Source organism: Sminthopsis crassicaudata, chromosome 3 (assembly GCF_048593235.1).
Source record: "Sminthopsis crassicaudata isolate SCR6 chromosome 3, ASM4859323v1, whole genome shotgun sequence".
Lineage (NCBI taxonomy): Eukaryota > Metazoa > Chordata > Mammalia > Dasyuromorphia > Dasyuridae > Sminthopsis > Sminthopsis crassicaudata.
Genome location: NC_133619.1, coordinates 178,857,847 through 178,864,455, shown reverse-complemented (window position 1 = coordinate 178,864,455; position 6,609 = coordinate 178,857,847). Strand labels below are relative to the sequence as shown.

Sequence of the window (6,609 nt, the reverse complement as noted above, 5' to 3'; positions counted from 1 at the left end):
AGTTGGATCCTGAAAGCAAAGGGAGTAGGATGTGTGTATAGAAGAATGGATGAGTGGACAAATAGACTATTAGACTAGATACGTAGATAAGTGGTGATGGATGGATGGGATAGATAGTATAGACAAATAGATTGAATAGATACACTTGATGCATAGTTAAAAAGATAATGATGAATAGATAAGTGAAAAGATAGATTTATAGTAGAAAAGTTTATAGGTAGAATAGAGATTTATAGGAAGAAAAGTGATATATAGGTAGAAAAGAGATTTATAAGTAGAAAAGCGATTCATAGGCAGAAAAGAGATTTATAGGAAGAAAAGCGATTCATAGGTAGAAAAGAGATTTATAGGAAGAAAAGCAATTTATAAGTAGAAAAGATTTATAGTAATTAAAGCGATTTATAAGTAGAAAACAGATTATTAGATAAAAAAAGTGATTTTTAAGTAGACAAGAGATTTATAGGTAGAAAAGGGGTTTATAGGCAGAAGAGAATGAATAGCTGCATTAAATATACATAGATAATGATTGAGTCAATGGAGGGTTAGGTAAATCAGTAAATAAATTACTGGAAAAAGAGATCCTTTCTGGTCCTCATCAGCATCATACCAAGTGCTCCTGTCAAAGATTGAGACTGCCTTCAGGTCAGTATTAAACTATTATATTTTATTCTTCAATATTATAGAAGCTAAAATGGTTGCTTTCTATCTGGCTTGGGAAATATTTGACTTCTCTTTCCTTCCCTCTTCCCCCACCCGCAAAAAATTCCAGTTTGTGGATGGTTATTCCAGTAGATCAAATGGACACATATCTTTCACTTATGCTGTAACATTTTACCTTTTCAGGCATCCTATAAGCCACTGCTAAAGCAGAGGAGATACTGAACCACTTGTGACCAGATGCTGGTGATATTGAAGGCATGTCTTCGGACCTCAGTGATCTACATAAACTGGGATTTAGCATGTTCATGAAGGTAAAGCAGCTATATAGAGATAATCTATCTTCAGTTTCCCTCCTGCAGTCAGTGTTAATAAGGGGTTGAAGGTAGGGCCAGGTTGCTGACTAACCCTATATGTACTAGAAGTACAAATAATCTGGGAAATAGAGAGCCTACCTTTACAAACAAACAAACAATCAAAAGCAGATTCTTTGAGTTCAGAAACTATTTTCTTTTTCATCATCCTATGCCTGGTTCCCAGAAACAAGATGACTTGCTCATATTAGAGGTTTCATAAATGCTTGTTGAATTCAGTTACATATAGATGAAGACCTTTTCTAAAATTATTGGCAGCTGGCTGGTACAGTGGATAACACTGTTGGACCACACTTGAATCAGCACCTGATTTCAAACACCAACTGTAGGACTCTGGGCAAGTCACTTAATCTGTGTTTGCCTCAATTTCCTCATCTGTAAAATGGGAATGGTACAATCATTTTTGCTCCACCGAGAATAAGCCTTTGAGAAATATTTGGTTTCAAGTAGAGTCACAGCATCGTGGATTTTGAGCTGGCGGGAATATTTCAGGGTTTCTGCTTCCATATTTTACAGAGAAAGTTACTGAGACTCCGGGTGGTTAAGTATATTTAGTATATTGTCCCAGCGCATACAGGTTGTAAAAGGCAGAGACAAGAGTCAAACAGATCCTGTTTATACTATCATGTTAACTCTAAGTGTTCATTACATATGTGTGTATGTGTGTGCATATATGTGTGTGTATATTTCCATACTTCAATCTTTTAACCTATAGCTAAACATATTAATTCTTAAAAAAAAAAAAAAAAAAAGGTGGTGGGATGGGATACGGGAAAGACACTGTAATAAAGTAACATTAAACAAGTGGAATTTTGCTGTGCTGATTATTTCTTACCTGCATGACTTTTTATTATCACTTAAACTCCCTGAGCGTCAGTTTCCTCACATGTTAAATGAGATACTTGAGCTCCACGACCACAAGGAGACTACATTTCTAGTTCTAAAGTTCTGATTCCACAGCTGAAAATCTACGAACATTATGTCCTAACGTAAGATCTTTATTTGATCATTAATGAGTCATATATTAACCTGACATGCTTGTCTGATGGCTGACCCCATCCTTGTTATGGTGAATGTTACAGGTGAGCCGACCTCATCCCGGTGACCATCCACTGCAGATCCTCTTTGTGGTTGGTGGGGTAACGATATCGGAAGCCAAAATGGTGAAAGATCTTGTTTCTTCCCTGAAGCCTGGAACACAGGTACTGAACCCTAAATAACAGGACATGCATCTCCCTGGCTCAAGGATGGGAGAGTCTGGCTGTTCCCATAAGGGTGGGTCTGAGCCTTAGGGGTAGCATCAGAGAAAACATGGTCTATATTACTTTGGAGATGGTGAAGCACTGTGTAAATGTCAGATACTATTCTTACTACTACTATTATTACTCGTACTCTTACACCTATTATTATTACTACTACTTCTACTATTACTCCTCTTCCTACTCCTATTAGTATCACTCTTAAGATTACTACTATTACTCTTCCACCAACTACTACAATTACTCCCACTCTTATTACTGTTACTATTCATACTACTCCCATTCCTTCTAGTTCTCTTCCTCCTGCTACTACTACTATCATTGCTCTTATTCCTATTAATACTCCTTCTACTACCACTACTACTATTATTTGTAATACTACCTTTACTATTACTATTACTATTACTTTACTATTACTATTACTATTACTTTACTATTACTATTACTACTATTTCTACTACTAGTAGTGTAACTCCTATTCCTAGTATTATTACTATTGCTTTTACTACTTATTCAACAAAAAAAAGAAGTAGGAAGAAAATCTCTGCATAAGCAAGATAATTGCATAAATATTTTTATATACATTGGATTTATCATATATTTTCACATATTTAACATGTAATTACCGGTCATCTAGGGAAGGAGGTGGAAGGAAGGAGGGGGAATGTTGGAACAGCAGGTTTCACAAGGCTCAGTGTTGAAAACTTTCCCCTTCATATGTTTTCTAAAATAAAAAGGTTTCCTAAAAAATATTTTTAAAAGAAAACCTCCGCATAAAGCCTGGCACAATCCTCATCTGATGAGCAGTTTCCTTGCTTACCTTGGCCATGGAGACCTCATTGTGTGATGCTCATTGTGACGCGCCGGAGAACACCCAAACTTTTCTGACTTAAAGGTGATGATCTCGCCACAACAACCCAGTTGGATCCTGACAGCAAAGGGAGTAGTATGTGAATATGAGAATGGATGCGTGGACAAATAGACCAATAGACTAGATACATAGAAAACTGGTGATGGATGGATGGGATAGATAGGATACACAAATAGATTGAATAGATACACTTGATGCATAGTTAAAAAGATAATGATGGATAGATAAGTGAAAAGATAGATTTGTAGTAGAAATGTTTATAGGTAGAAAAGAGATTTATAGGAAGAAAAGCAATTTATAGGTAGAAAAGAGGTTTATAATAAAGTGATTTATAATAGAAAAGAGATTTTTAGATTAAAAAAGGGATTTATGAGCAGAAAAGAGATTTATAGGTAGAAAAGAGATTTATAGGCAGAAGAGAATGAACAGCTGGATTAAAATATACATACACCCCCCCCCAAAATATTGCAGTTTATGGACGGTTTTTCCAGTATATTAAAAGGACACATATCTTTCACTTATGCTGTAACATTTTACCTTTTCAGGCAACCTATAAGCCAATACTGAAGCAAAGGAGATACTGAACCAGATGTGACCAGATGCTGGCGATATTGAACACATGTTTTCGGGCCTTGAAGATCCACTTCAAACGGGATTTAGATTGTTGTTGGGGAGTTTTGATCTATACTTTGGAGTTTATTGTACTGGTGGGGGGAAGGGGACAGATGATGTTGCTGATTGTTGTTGGGGAGTTTTGATCTATACTTTGGAGTTTATTGTACTGGTGGGGGGAAGGGGACAGATGTTGCGGAGTTTGATGGGGTTTTAAAAAAAAAAAAAAAAAGTTTTTTTCTGTTTCCAAAAGTGTCAAGTTGTCATTCTTTCAGCTTCCACATGATTAGTGATATTTCCCAGTTTCTTCTGTGCTATCTGGTGATTAGATTTGCCAGCTCGTTAATCTAAAGAAATACTTGTTGGCAAACTTAATGGGTAAATTAAATTTTTCTCTTATTTGCAGCTAGCCCATACTGCTGATGGGTAAAGCTGGCTATATCCTATCTGGGTTTGGGAATAAGAGAGGGAGGCAGATTTCTTCTTCTTTGAGATTGTGAAACAACTGTAACCAGGACCTTTGCCATCAGAGGCTTGGGACCGTCTGAAAGTCTGGGAGCAAAGAGCTATTGGGGGTTAACAAGCAGCAGGTCTGTTGTGTTCTAGCCAGAGAAGTCCCAGAGAAGCTAGGAAGTGGCCCTGCTGAAGTCTTTTGGATCTTCCTGGAGGAGCAGAGCAGCCATTCCATACCTGGAGGGCAATTCAGAATGACAAGGGACTGGCTTAGAGATTTGCATCCAGGTGCTTCCCCTCAGCTCCAGGCGAAGGCTGAGCCAGAAAATAATTGGTGTCCCCACAGGCTTGTGCTAGAGCCCCCCATTCCCCCTTTGAAGTTTCTTCTGCCTGACTTGTGCTCATTATAATCTATATGACTGAAATGTAAAATTTCTGTTTCTGAAAATCTAACCTTTCTTCAGAAGTTGGGAACCTAAATCCCCTGGATGAAGAAGGGGGATAGTAAGAGTGCTAGAAAAGCAAATGGGTGCTCTGGAGCCAGCAAGATTGGAGATGGGAAAACCCCTTCTGATTTGATTCCATAGATAGTGGCAAACCTCAGGTTAGCCACAAAAGATGTTTGCACTGAATGATAAAGCTGGAACAATACCTCTTGTGAATTGATGTACAGGCCCTGGCAATAAAATGAAACCAAACTAACTCCCAAGCAGAATGCAGCCTTCATTGGATGAAGGGCCCCAAAAGGCTTTGACAAGCCAGTCAAGTCAGCTTCCAGAGCTAGTGCTTAGTTTGGCCTTGGGAATCCTCTCAGGGTGTGGAATAGAAGGAGGTCTGGATTGCTCTCTGACAGCACCTTCTCATCCTCCATCTTGGGCTTTCCACTTCTGGGCTTGGGCTTGGACGGTCTCATCTACAGAAAACCACCTCCTTGAGGGTCTCATCTACAGAAAACCACCTCCTTGAGGGCAAGAACTGTTGGAGCTTTTCCGTGGTAGCTCTGCCATTTTTCCACTTCGAATCACTTCCAATTTACCAATATTTCTTAAGGAAATAAGCATTAAACTCCTTTGTACCAAGCACTGTGCTAAGCACTTTACATATATTCTCTCCTCAACAACATTAGGAGGTAGGTGCTATTATCCACACTCTCAGTTAAAGAAACTGAGGCAACAGGTCAGCAAAATAGAGGCTAGATTGAAACAAATCTTGTCTTGTACAGACAACTCTGGCCTAATTAACAAGGGGATTCTAGATCTGCAGCGTTCAATGGGGTGTTTTCCAAATTCTATATGATGAAAGTTACCTGATAAAGCTGTCTGGGGTCTTAACTGTGGCCCTAGCTCCTCTTGCTTTTCAGCCAAACCCTAGGCTCCATCCCAAGAGCAATATGTGGGCTTAGCTCCCTTTCCCGCTGGCTGCTTCTACTCATGTCCCCAGTTTCTGGTCCCTGTGTCTTTTGTGACCATATCATTCATTTGGTAGCCTACCTCACCCATCTTCCTTAGACTACTCAATCAGCAAAGCACAACTAAACAAGGAGCAAACATATATTACATACTTACTAGGGGTCATGTATTACACTAGACCTTGGAGACATAAAGATGAAAACAAAATGGTCTTGGTTCATGGGTGAAGCCAAGATGGTGGAGAAGATACACCGCGACTGTGTAAGCTCCTTTCTTCCCTCACAACCAACTAGATTTACTCAGCCTCAGAAATAACGCTGGACTGATAGAATCCACAAGGACTGGAAGCACGACTTACCAGCTAAAGAGAACCTGAAGTTTGAACAGGAAAGGTCAGCTCCCAGGGGAGGAAGAAGAGAGGCCAGCGCAGACGGTGGGGTGGTTGCACACTGCGCTGATCGCGCTGGGGAGGGCTCTGGGATCAGAGAATCCACTGAGATAGAAGAATCTGGCACAGGCTGTTAGCTCTTCTCTGCTTATAATACAGCAGTTCAGAAGAGAAATCTCAGCAACTTGAAAATTTAAAACCAGATTGGATCTTCCTGGATCCCGGGGGTGACTCAGCACATCTTGGCACTGGTGGGTGTGGCCGACATAGGCAATCCAGGCTTTCACCTGGGGGGTAGTTAAGAGATTGAAAAGTGGGCGGGGCTGTAACTCATAGTGCCTGGCTTGGCTAGAGGCTGTGGAATGGAAGTCCCAGAGAAGCAGAACCTTTGAACTAGGGACCGCGGTTTCTGGCAGACACTTCCAGTGTGAGCGCAGGGGCTTTTCAGGTCACCTGCTGCAGACATCCACGCCTCACCCCGACACATAGGCTAGGCTTTGAGTCGCCTTTACTGTTCAGTCTCAAACCTCAGGGAAGCCACTAAAACACAGTGCCCTCAAAGCACAGCACTGCTGATCACCTCTGA

The 6,609-nt window shown here is 40.2% G+C and overlaps 1 long non-coding RNA gene across 1 annotated transcript in view; it reads left to right on the top strand.

Annotated features, from left to right (window-relative positions):
- LOC141560863 (uncharacterized) overlaps positions 1–6,609 on the top strand; it is a 29,970-nt gene continuing 23,361 nt past the window's right edge. Inside the window, exons 1-2 of the long non-coding RNA XR_012487844.1 lie at positions 1–642; positions 844–971. This is a non-coding gene — a long non-coding RNA (uncharacterized LOC141560863). The remainder of the gene's footprint in view (positions 643–843; positions 972–6,609) is intronic.